Source organism: Engystomops pustulosus, chromosome 8 (assembly GCF_040894005.1).
Source record: "Engystomops pustulosus chromosome 8, aEngPut4.maternal, whole genome shotgun sequence".
Taxonomy (NCBI): Eukaryota; Metazoa; Chordata; class Amphibia; order Anura; family Leptodactylidae; genus Engystomops; species Engystomops pustulosus.
In genome coordinates this window covers 80,775,976-80,788,368 of record NC_092418.1, presented here as the reverse complement: position 1 = coordinate 80,788,368, position 12,393 = coordinate 80,775,976, and positions in this window count along the sequence as shown.

The window sequence follows — 12,393 nt, the reverse complement described above, 5'->3', positions numbered from 1 at the left end:
ATTGCTTTAGTAAAAATAGTAGCTTTGAGGCCAATGTTCAGAACCTGAACATTCTGATACAGTGATACAATATACAAGCAGTCCCCAGGTTACGTACAAAATAGGTTCTGTAGGTTTGTTCTTAAGTTGAATTTGTATGTAAGTCGGGTCTGTATATTTTATAATTGTAACCCCAGACAAATTTTCTGTTGGTCTCTGTGACAATTGAATTTTAAAAATGTTGGATTGTCATAAGAACCAGGATTAACAATAAAGCTTCATTTCAGACAACTTTAATAACTGTTATAGCTGTTTATTGGAGCCTAAGGCTAAAGTATAGTAAATTACCAACAGCCGGAGGTCCGTTTGTAACTCGGGGTTGCCTGTAAGTCAAGCGTTCTTAAGTAGGGAACCGCCTGTACTTGGATGACATAGTTGTAATGTAAAACTAATTAGCTCAATGGGATCTCTACTTGGTTTGCGGTTTCTTAGCCGGAAGATACTTAGGAAATACTATAATAGACCAAACAAACTCTTGACTACAATATCAAAAACTTAATCAGGCCAAAAAAATTGGATTATATTTATTTTTCTTATCCAATATAAACATAGTATGATAGTCAGCACATTGCTACTTGACAATAATATCCGCTTGACAAATATTTGTTTTGACAAAAATTTTACTGCAAATAAGAAAGTCCTGAAAAATTGAGTGGCTGGACATCTGGAGACCTTAACATGAATCCTCTATGAAGTGATCACTTACAAGGTCAGGAGGGGTGACACTGACATATTACAATGGCATTGGACACTTCTGAACCCAAAGGGAAGTTACTCAAATATCTCCAACATTTGCTGAATAAGTTACTGAAAGGAACGAGACTGAATATATGTTTAGGGCTCATCCAATGAAGCCAATTGTTTTCTTGGGCCAGATAAAAGTAATGACAGTGAGGCTTTAGGAGGACATGTAATTCTTCACTGCTGAGACATTGAAGGTAACACTCCCAAGAGGATGGAACTTGTGATGCTGGCTTGGTGGCACTTAAGATAAATAATCTGAACATGTGTTGTCCATTTGAAACCCCCTCAAAGCATTGATACTTATTATAGTTTCCTAATTAATCAATGACTCAGTTTTCTCTTAAGATGGATTAGAAGAAGTGCTTTGTGGATGGACTTTGCAAAACTACTAATGTTTAAAAGCCATAAATACACTGTGGTTGAGTATTGGAAATGTTGATTGTTAAAGCAGTAACTTGTATATGTTAGACATCATACACCATGAAAAATTTGGATTCCATCAGAGCAGTACTACCACAACATAGAGATAGTTTATGACGGTGCTAACCACCATTAAAAAAAACAATTGTAGAGACAGTCCTGGACTAAATAACACCCTACTTACAGACGACCCTTAGTTACAAATGGAACTTTCTGCCAACTATGACCTTTGGTGAAACTCTCTGCATGCTGGTAATTTACTGAACTTTAGCCCGGGCTGCAATAACCAACTGTAAACAATCTGCAATATGAAGCTTTATTTGGGCAGTGCTGGAACTGTATATAGATTAACTAGTCGCCTGTGGTTGAGACACTGGTGCTGTAGATAGTTGGTGCTATATATAAAAATTAGCTGGTGCTATATATATAAATTATTATGCAGTGCTAGTGCTGTCTATACAATACTTAGCAGTATATTAGTTCAATTTTGGGCAGTGCTGGTATTGTAGGTAGTTGGTGTGATATATACAAATTAGCTGGTGCTCTACATAAATTAATAAGAAAGGGGCAGAAGTCATTATACCTAATATGCTTTTATTTAAAAAAAAGTAAGCAACTTCTGAAGTTTTGTTTAAACAAAATCCTCCAGTTTTGTGTATATTGCTCATTTACAGACCCATGTGCCTCTATGGGAAAGATCTGTGATTCTGTTAGCCTACTGAGTACATTGCTGAGGAAGAGTAGTGAGGAGTGAGTGTTAAATAGTACATTATTTTGTTTTCTTGTTTGTATATTTTATATTTTGTTGAATTTGAAAAAGATTAAAAAAAAATGCTTCCAGTTCTGTACTGGCCCACATTTGTCAAAAGCTGTGCAGTCTGTACTAGGTGCAGTTTGACTGTGTATAGTGCAGGGGGCGCCAGATTCATGAATTGTGGTGCACATTCTTCATGAATCCTGCGCCCCCCTGCACAGCACAACTTTTTTGGGGGCATCTTTAACAAAGAGTGTGCAACACAATTCTGTTTGGACAATGCATGACGAATGTCCCTTTCAGTGCAGAATTTAGACATTTTTCACAGACACTTTATAAATACATGTGCAAGCAGTTTGCACTGCAAAGGACGTGCAAAAAACTGAATAGTGCTTAAACAGCTAGGTAGGTAGCTGAGATAGGCCATGAATAAAAGAATTATGTATTTTAAAAATATGTATCTTTTGCCACATTTTTCACAAATACAACTAAATCTAAATACACCCTTCTTTTACTAAAAATAGTTTTCCTTACATCCCCATAAAATAAGTCAGAGAAGGCATGTCCCTCTCAGCTGCTCCTCCCCATGCCTCTTTCTCACCATTCAACACTTTAGGTCATGTGACCAAGTTGATGTCATCTACGATGGGGAGGAGCAAAAGACTACGGAGGCTGCTGTTATTTCATGTGACCAGATACATACATGGTGTAGATTTTGCAAATGTTAATGTGTAAAGGATCTTAGATGATAGAGCGTTTAGGCCACAATGGTGTTATTAGAGTAACTAACCTATATAGCATTATACTTGACCTGGCAATAGGCAGGTTCTTTAACCCTTTCACATCCAGCCAACGTAAATATTCAGCTGCCACCTGCCGGTAACTACAGTTGTTGGTGCGACAGCTAACCTGCCAGTCGGCGCCCCTTGTGATGTCATTGGAGGCTACTGAATGGTGCAATGACAGCTGGGAGTTGTCAAAGGCTCTCATGGTTGTCATTAAGATCTGTATTCGTTTGTCCAAGACAGACTGTAGTATAGAAGCTGTAAATCTACAATATACTGCAGTTCAGTTTTTCAAGTACTCTACGGGGGTCAGATTTTTATTTAATTAATGCAAGGTTTTTGATATTTTTAAAAAAGTATTAAGACATAACTACACTGCAGCCGGAAAATATAGATTCCTAGTGCATGGCACAGAATATAAACCCCTCCCCCAACCCCTCTCACCCACTGATGCCCCTTTTTCTATTTTGTTTTTCTGTATTTTGTTCCCCTTCTTTAAAAATCCATAACTTTTTTTTATTTTTCCATGTACAGAGCTTTTTAAGGGCTTGTTTTCTGCATAACCATTTGTACTCCCTAGTGGCAGTATTTCATTTTCCATGCCGTGCAATTGGAAGTGGGAAAAAAGTTCCAAATGCGTAGAAGTTGACAATAAAATGCTTATGTGACATTTTCTTTTCTTTTTAAATCTCTTTTTAGTTTATTTTTTACATTTTTCTTATCCAAAAAAAAACAATTTAGAGCAGAAAAGTTACAGAATTTGTTCATATTGTATAACAGAATAACGTCAGTGCAGTTCTCATCACACCTAACTAGGTTACATAGTTAAATCGTAGGAACATTTTAATTTGATTACACAAAATTGAAAACATTACTAACCCTGGACCCAGAGTAATGGTATCTGGCACGGAGGGCAATCAACAGTGTGGAGTAATAGAATCCTAGTAAGGCACAAGCGGAGGGCCAGTGTAAAAGGATAAGAGATTTTTCTGCCAAAATCATCTGCAACCATAGTGATTACAGGCGGTCCCCTACTTAAGAACACTCAACTTACATACGACCCCTAGTTACAAATGGACCTCTGGATATTGGTAATTTATTGTGCTTTAGTCCTAGGCTACAATGATCAGTTGTAATAGTTATCACAGGTGTCTGTAATGAAGCTTTAGTGTTAATATTGGTTCTTATGACAACCCAACATTTTTAAAATCCAATTGTCACAGAGACCAAAAGAGTTCTGGCTGGGATTACAATGATAAAATATACAGCTCCGACTTACAAATTCAACTTAAGAACAAACCTACAGTCCCTATCTTAACTGTAACCCGGGGACTGCCTGTAGTTGTACTAAGGTAGGAGGTTTAAGTATATGATTTTTCATGCAGAGGAGGGGCATTTGGACATAGACTGTAGGTTATAGATTCCTCCGAATCCCATAATGGGCGGATATCTGGGTGATTCCACCAAATATGTAGAAATGACGCTTTTCTTTGTTGACACCTCCAACACAGGTCAGATATATTAGCATCATATTTGTGTAGAACAGAAGAGTTTTGTACCTCCTGATAACTAGTTTGTAGCTTGTCTCCTGGAGGGCGATACACCTGGAGGGGCACTAACAGTTTTTAAGAAATAGTGTTTTCCCCTGCTCTGAGAATGAGCAATCCATTTATTACATTATTTTATACTGTTCCCTTATAATGGATGGCTGGACCAATATACAAGGTCTTATACCTCTTGGGTCATCCCCTCATCCTCATAGACTGTAAGCTCTTGTGTCACCTCCTCATCCTCATAGACTGTAAGCTCTTGTGTCACCCCCTCATCCTCATAGACTATTAGCTCTTGTGTCACCCCCTCATCCTCATAGACTGTAAGCTCTTGTATCACCCCCTCATCCTCATAGACTGTTAGCTCTTGTGTCACCCATCATCCTCATAGACTGTAAGCTCTTGTATCACCCCCTCATCGTCATAGACTGTAAGCTCTTGTGTCACCTCCTCATCCTCATAGACTGTAAGCTCTTGTGTCACCCATCATCCTCATAGACTGTAAGCTCTTGTGTCACCCATCATCCTCATAGACTGTAAGCTCTTGTATCACCCCCTCATCCTCATAGACTGTTAGCTCTTGTGTCACCCATCATCCTCATAGACTGTAAGCTCTTGTATCACCCCCTCATCGTCATAGACTGTAAGCTCTTGTGTCACCCTTAACCTCATAGACTGTAAGCTTTTGTATCACCCCCTCATCTTCATAGGCTGTAAGCTCTTGTGTCACTCTCTCATCCTCATAGACAGTAAGCTCTTGGGTCACCCCCTCATCCTCATAGACTGTAAGCTCTTGTATCACCACCTCATCCTCATAGACTGCAAGCTCTTGTGTCACCTCCTCATCCTCATAGACTTTAAGCTCTTGTGTCACCCCCTCATCCTCATAGACTGTTAGCTCTTGTGTCGTCCATCATCCTCATAGACTGTAAGCTCTTGTATCACCCCCTCATCCTCATAGACTGTAAGCTCTTGTGTCACCCTTCATCCTCATAGTCTGTAAGCTCTTGTATCACCCCCTCATCTTCATAGGCTGTAAGCTCTTGTGTCACTCTCTCATCCTCATAGACTGTAAGCTCTTGTGTCACCCCTTCATCCTCATAGACTGTAAGCTCTTGTGTCACCCCCTCATCCTCATAGACTGTAAGCTCTTGTGTCACTCTCTCATCCTGATAGACTGTAAGCTCTTGTGTCACCCCCTCATCCTCATAGACTGTAAGCTCTTGTGTCACTCTCTCATCCTCATAGACTGTAAGCTCTTGTATCACCCCCTCATCCTGATAGACTGTAAGCTCTTGTGTCACCCCCTCATAGATTGTAAGCTCTTATGTCACCCCCTCATAGACTGTAAGCTCTTGTGTCACTCTCTCATCCTCATAGACTGTAAGCTCTTAGCTCAGTTGCACTGGATAGCCTTGTAGTATATACAAATATCGAGAAAGTTTATATCTCCCAAGTGTTTGGGTCTGATCACAGTGCGGTAAGTGATTCTGTGGCCCGTTCCTTCCAGACATATTTAAAGGGGTGTTCTGGGAATATGAACGTCTGACACAAAAACCCATGATGATATAAATAAATGAATACAATAATACTCAATGTCATTAGTCACAAAACTGAGCTTAAATAATTTGATTTTATGATTTACAAAATTTATGGCCTCTCTAAAGTAGGTGGAGTTATCACTAAGATGGCCGCCACTGGAAACTACATGTTCCATGATCCTTTAGTTCTCAGTAACTCCTCCTCCCTCTTATGCTCTGCTCCCAGTGATGATGTAACAGGTTTTCTTGCTCTGTTACCATAGTAATGATGTGTAACTGCCATCATCACAACACTGGCCATACTGGATGCACTGCAACCAACCGACTACAGCCAAACATAGTGGTGATCACATGACCTGCCCAAGCAGCTACAGGACATGTGATGTGGACATGTGACCAGCAGCCATCTTCTGTCTTGCAACGGACCGCGCGGAGGAAATTAACGGACTGATTAAAGGGCCAGTAACATTTTATTTCTCCATCACAGTCTATGTCACCAGCATTTTCTGCTAAGGGGAGCAACATTTTAAATAACAACTAATTACATATTAGCTTATATTTTGAGTGCCCACTTGTATATGAATTATGCTGATTCCTGGAATACCCCTTTAACGCCTAACTGTATGAAAGAAGTAGGACGGGAGATGATTAGGCGATGCATGCAATAGATATGTTATCTTAGGTACTAACATCATTTTTATGAGGTTAGATCTTCCGTTCCAGAAAATGTATGGAATTTTCCATTTGTATGTGACAATTTTTAAGGCTTTCACTGTGGGACTCAAAAGACACCGCTTTGTTCTTTAGATTGGGGCAATTTATGAAGCTTTTATTTGGTTTTAATAGGTTTCAAAAAATTAAAACGTATTGTACAAAACAAACTTTCTTTTGCCATATTTTGATGCTAAAATCTTTTTCATACTTTGGAGTATATACCGTATATTCCGGCGTATAAGATGACTTTTGAAGACAGAAAAATCTTCTGTCTTCTCTGGGGTCGTCTTATACGCCGGTAATCGTCTTATACGGCGGCGGTCGGGTCGCGCTGCATGGAGAGGGCTCACGGGCTGAGCCCTCTCCATAGCCGGTAAGTCTTTGCTGCATATTACAGCAAAGGCTTACCGGTAACACCCGCGATTAGTGCTAGCACCGATCGTGGGTGTTTTCACAGCGTTGGCTGCCGGCAAAGCTGTCGGCAGCCTCAAACAGTGGCGTACCGATCGCGGTACCGAGGCCCGCACCTGACCCCTGTGCTGCGCTGATAACTCGGCGCAGCACAGCGGGCAGATGTTTTGAATTGTGACAGCCGCGGGCCTTTCCCTTACAGCGCACGGACTGTTCGGCATCTGGTCCGTGCGCTTGATCAGGAGGGCCCGGAGCTGTCACAATTTAAAATTTGAATGGCCCCCGATCCGCCCCCGTCCCACCCACCTTCCCACCCACCTCATCCATCGACGCCGGCACAGGCTTAATGACGCGCCTGCCTGCGCCGGGTCTGCTGAGGTCTATGACCCGGCACCTGACCTGGCAGACGCGTCATCAGCCGCCGCCTGCGCCGATCTTTAGAAGAGAGAGAGGGCGCGAAGAGGAGCGGAATAACTAGGTAAGTTTTATTTTTCATTTTGCTTAAATCTATGGGGCCCTGTTTCTATTTGGGGGGGGGGGGAGGCATAGGTGAAAGTTAGGAAATGGCTATTTGGGGGGGGATATTACCTATGGGGGACATTAATCACGGCTAATGGTGGGGGTGGGGACTTTTTTTTTTTTTTTTGAAAAATGTTTATTTGTACGCAAAATTACATAATACAACAACTCCATTACTACATATACATTGCGTATAAATACATATCTAACAGCATATATGAATATCCCACCTTAACCCTCCCTGCCCAATCCCCTGCCCCCTCAAAAAAAAAAGAAAATATTTTGTTAATACAAGTATTATATCTATGTTGTATGCAGGTACTCCCGCCACAGAGGGTCACAGACATAAATTATTTCCGCTGGTGCATATACATTATCTATGATTACTCGACCATCCACCCCCTCCCCCCTCCCCTAATCCCCCCCTCCCCATTATCAGCCCTTTTAGATACCCACACAAAGTCACACAGTGAAAATATTACCAATAGTATGTATACATATATAGATACTCAACCTAGGACCCCACCAACCACTCCCTCCCCCCTCCCCCCCAATCCCCCCTCCCCGTTATCAAACTTTTTAGATACCCCCGCTAAGTCACGCAGTAAAATATGTCCAATAGTATATATATATTACATATAGATGTTCAACCTACAGCCCCCTCTTCACCCTCTCCCCGTTACCGACAGAAAAAAAAAAAAAAAAAACATACAACAGTTCCTAAGGTCCCTGTTTCCATTTCCCCTATATTCTCTCCCATTTTTTTCCCATCCGGTCCTTGTTTTTTGAACCATACTCGTTCATATTTCTTAATTTTTTCCACCAAATTGAACCAACTTTCTATGGGAATATCCCCTGCACTCCCCCAGTTTCTTGCAATTAGAACCTTTCCTAGATGCATAGCTCTCTGCACCAGTAGCTGCTCACCTTGATCTACTCCACATCTGTCCATATCTCCCAGAATCGCCACCCTAATTGTTGGGGTGATTGTTATACTTAATAAATTCGAAATGTAGGAAAAGACCTTAATCCAAAACTCTCCCATTTTTGGGCAAAACCAGATGACATGGGCAAAATCCGCTTCTTGTCCACCACATCTCAGACAACTATCTTCCGTCCTCACCTTCATTCTATATAACAGTGCCGGTGAAAAATAAATCATGTGTAAAATGCTATGTTGGATTAGTCTGTGATTCCAGCCCAACGAACAGTGTCTTATATTTCTATAAATGTTATTCCATACGATAGGAACATTATCCTCTTTTGCTACTAATTTCTCCCATTTATCTTGTGATTTGTGCCTAATGTTAAATGTCGTGCTCTTTATCATATACTTATAAATCTTAGAAATCATTTTCCTTGCGCTTTTACCCTTCTTTATAATGTCTAAACAGTCATGTGTAACTACCCTCAGTCCATACCCTTTCCTTTTCCTGAAGTCCCCTACCGCGTGTACTATTTGACCATATCTCAGAAAATCCCCTCGGTCCAGATTGTATTCTCCTGCGAGTTGGTCAAAATGTTTAAACCTACCTTCTTCAAAAAATTGTACTATATACCTAACCCCCTTTTGTTCCCAAAACTTTAGGTCTGATACTTTCATTAGTTCCGGTATCGAATAGTTGCCCCTTAGAGGTGTCATGTCCAAAAACCCATGAATTCCCAGTAGTTTTTTAAAGCCTGCCCACCCATTAAATAGCACCTTGGAGATTTCCCACTGTTTAAACTCTCCCGTATTAAGGACGCCACTCTCCAGTACCTCAAAGATCGAGATCTTTAAACCTTTTGTGGCTAGGATTAACCTTTGGTATACTGGATTATCCCTCCAGCCCACTATTCTGGTAATCTGTGCGGATATGTAATAGCCAAAAAAGAATGGTATCCCAAGTCCCCCATCTTCCAAGGGGCGATATAAGTGCCCCAGTTTCATGCGGACTTTTTTGCGCCCCCATATTAGGTCATTCAATATTGCTTCTATGACTTTAAAATATGATTCCTCTATCCATACTGGGCTGGCAGAGATTACGAACAGAATTTGGGGTAGCAGAATCATTTTAATCAACCCGATTCTATCTGCTCTAGAGAGGAGCAATCTATCCCAGCAATGAATTCTATTCCTAATAGCTCCCAAAAGGGGAATTAGGTTTAATTCTACAAACCTATCTAGTTTACTAGAAACCTGGATGCCGAGGTACCTAAAGTTGCCATCACATATCGAGATCTTCTTATCCTGCATTTTCTCCCTTACTCCCACATCTAGAGGCATCAAGAGAGATTTTTCCCAGTTAATCTGTAAACCGGACCATTTCCCATATTCATCAATCATCTCCACTACCCTAGGGACCGTATTCGGGGTGTCTTGAAGATATAAGATTAAGTCATCGGCATAAAGACAAAGTTTATCGGAATGCCCTCCACTCCCCCCACCCACGACCCATCCATCCTGCCTCAACAGGATTGCCAGTGGTTCGATATATATGGCATAGAGTAGCACCCCTGTCGTGTCCCTCTAGACAGTGGGAATGAGTCCGACTGAATTCCATTTACCACTACTTTTGCCCTCGGGGCCGCATATAGGCTCCGGATCCGTCCAATAAAGTTGGGACCAAACCCAAAACGTTCCAATACGGACCAAAGGAAGCTCCACTCCACCCTGTCAAACACCTTCACGGCATCCAATGACAGGATGGAGCGGAGCCCCCCTCCCCCATCTCTATGGCCGAATACAGTCTATGGATGCATTCGTTCATTCTACGTCCTGGCATAAATCCGTTCTGGTCTGTATGTATAATAGTGGTAATAACCTCCTGGAGTCTATTCGCTAACAGTCTGGCTAAGATCTTTACATCTGTATTCAATAATGAGATGGGTCTATAAGAACCCACCTCCAATAAATCTTTATCTTTTTTTTTAATTACTATAATATTTGCTTCTAACATTGACCCCGAAACTCGCCCTTTTGCATCTGGGTCCTCCAATATGTCCAAGAACATCGACATTAATTCTGGCCCATATTTCCTATATAAAGCAAAAGGTAAGCCATCTGTCCCAGGGGACGTGTCTTTTGTGCATTCTTTTACAGTCCCGAGTAGCTCCGCTAGAGTGCCTCGAGTTTCTCTCTATGTTGATCAGAGATTGTGGGGAATTTAATTTTACTTAGATATCCCTTAAGATCCTCTTTTGAGTGGGTCACCCCTGAGGTATACAGATCTCTAAAAAAAATTTCAAATTGTTTTGTTATCTTCCCAGGGTCCTTTACAATCGCACCCCGATCTCCCCGAATTGCTGAGATATAACTATTTTTATTTGACGGTTGAATCATTTGGGCTAAAATTTTCCCCACTTTTCCTCCCTCCGTGAAGTATCTCTGCCCATTAAAAAACATTTTGTGTTGTGCTTTACCCTCCAAGAACCACTCATAATTGTCTTTAGCAGTTAACAGTGCTTTGCCCATCTCTTTATCTTGTCGGTCCCGCATGTTGTGACTCGCTTCCTTATACTTAATTTCCAACTGTCGTTCTTCTTGATTAAATGTCCGTTTAGCCTCTACTATACCTTTTTTAAACTCTCCTCTCAGATGAGCCTTAATAGTGTCCCATATAATCCATCTATCTGTAAAGTTTTTGTTTACCGCCCAGCACTCAGCTACTGATCTTTTCACCTCCAGTGTGTCCCCCAATATAGTGAGCCAGTATGGATTCAGCTTAAAGTTTTTATTTTTATTTTTATTTACTCCCGATCCTATCTCTACCATCACTGGACCGTGATCGAGTTATTGGTTCATATTGCATCTTAATAATATTAGGGATAAGAGATTGATGTGCTAGGCAATGATCGATACGTGTCAGGATATTGTGAGTCTTACTCAAATAGGAAAACGCTTTCTTAGTACCATATTTACTACGCCATACATCTACCAAACCAAGTTCTTTACACAAAGTAGTCAACTTCGAACTTCTAACAATAGCCGGTCCTTCCTCCCGTTTCCCCAAGGACTGATACTCCTCGTGAATATATGCTCCCATATGAGTGATACTCTTTTCCAGACGACTTTTTCCTCATCCGATCTTGATGTTCTGCTACGAGGTGAGTCTCGGTTAAGCATACAATTGCTGGTAGGTGTCTCTTAATCCGATCGAAGATCATACACCTCCTCAATCTATCGCTTAGACCCCTCACATTCCAAGCAAAGATTCTTACTCTGGAATCCATTTATGTTTGAGAGAAGAAAAAGAAAAAAAAAAAAAAAAACCCCTGTCACTACACTACAGCATAAGAGTCTGGCGGCCCTATCAGAACCTCTGTTCAAGCATATACAACAGTCAGTTTTCAGATATATACAATGATCAATTAGCAATATTTCTCCTTACAAACCGGCTCTGCGCAAGGAAAAGACTCTAAGTTGTCTCAAAAAAAAAAAAAAAAAAAAATTCTATCTCAGTCAAAGTACACACTGCAGCATAAGAGTCTGACGGCCCTATTAGATGTTCTGTTCAGGTATCTACATCAGTTGCTTAGCAGTGTTTCTCCTTACTGACCGACACTGCACAACAAAGGGGCTCTAAGTTGTTTCTGCTGCATAGCCAAGAAAAATGTTCAGGCAGTGTACACACTGCAACATAAGAGTCTGACGACCCTGTCAAAAACTCTGTTCAAGCATATACAACAGTCAGTTTTCTTTGCCACGCCGAGTCTGTTCAGAGTATATAAGTAGGAGAGAAGAAAGTAGCCAAATAAATTAGAGTTTTCTCACCGCCTTTTGTTCGTCTCTGTAGCGGTCGCAGAAGTCCATCGAGCCATTCAATCAGGACCCGGAGCATTAATGATGAGTGGTAATGATTTGAGGCTGGGTCGTTTCACTAGACCTTGCTCTTCACTGTTCGGAGGTCCAGAAGTGACACTGCCCCTAGGTGCTC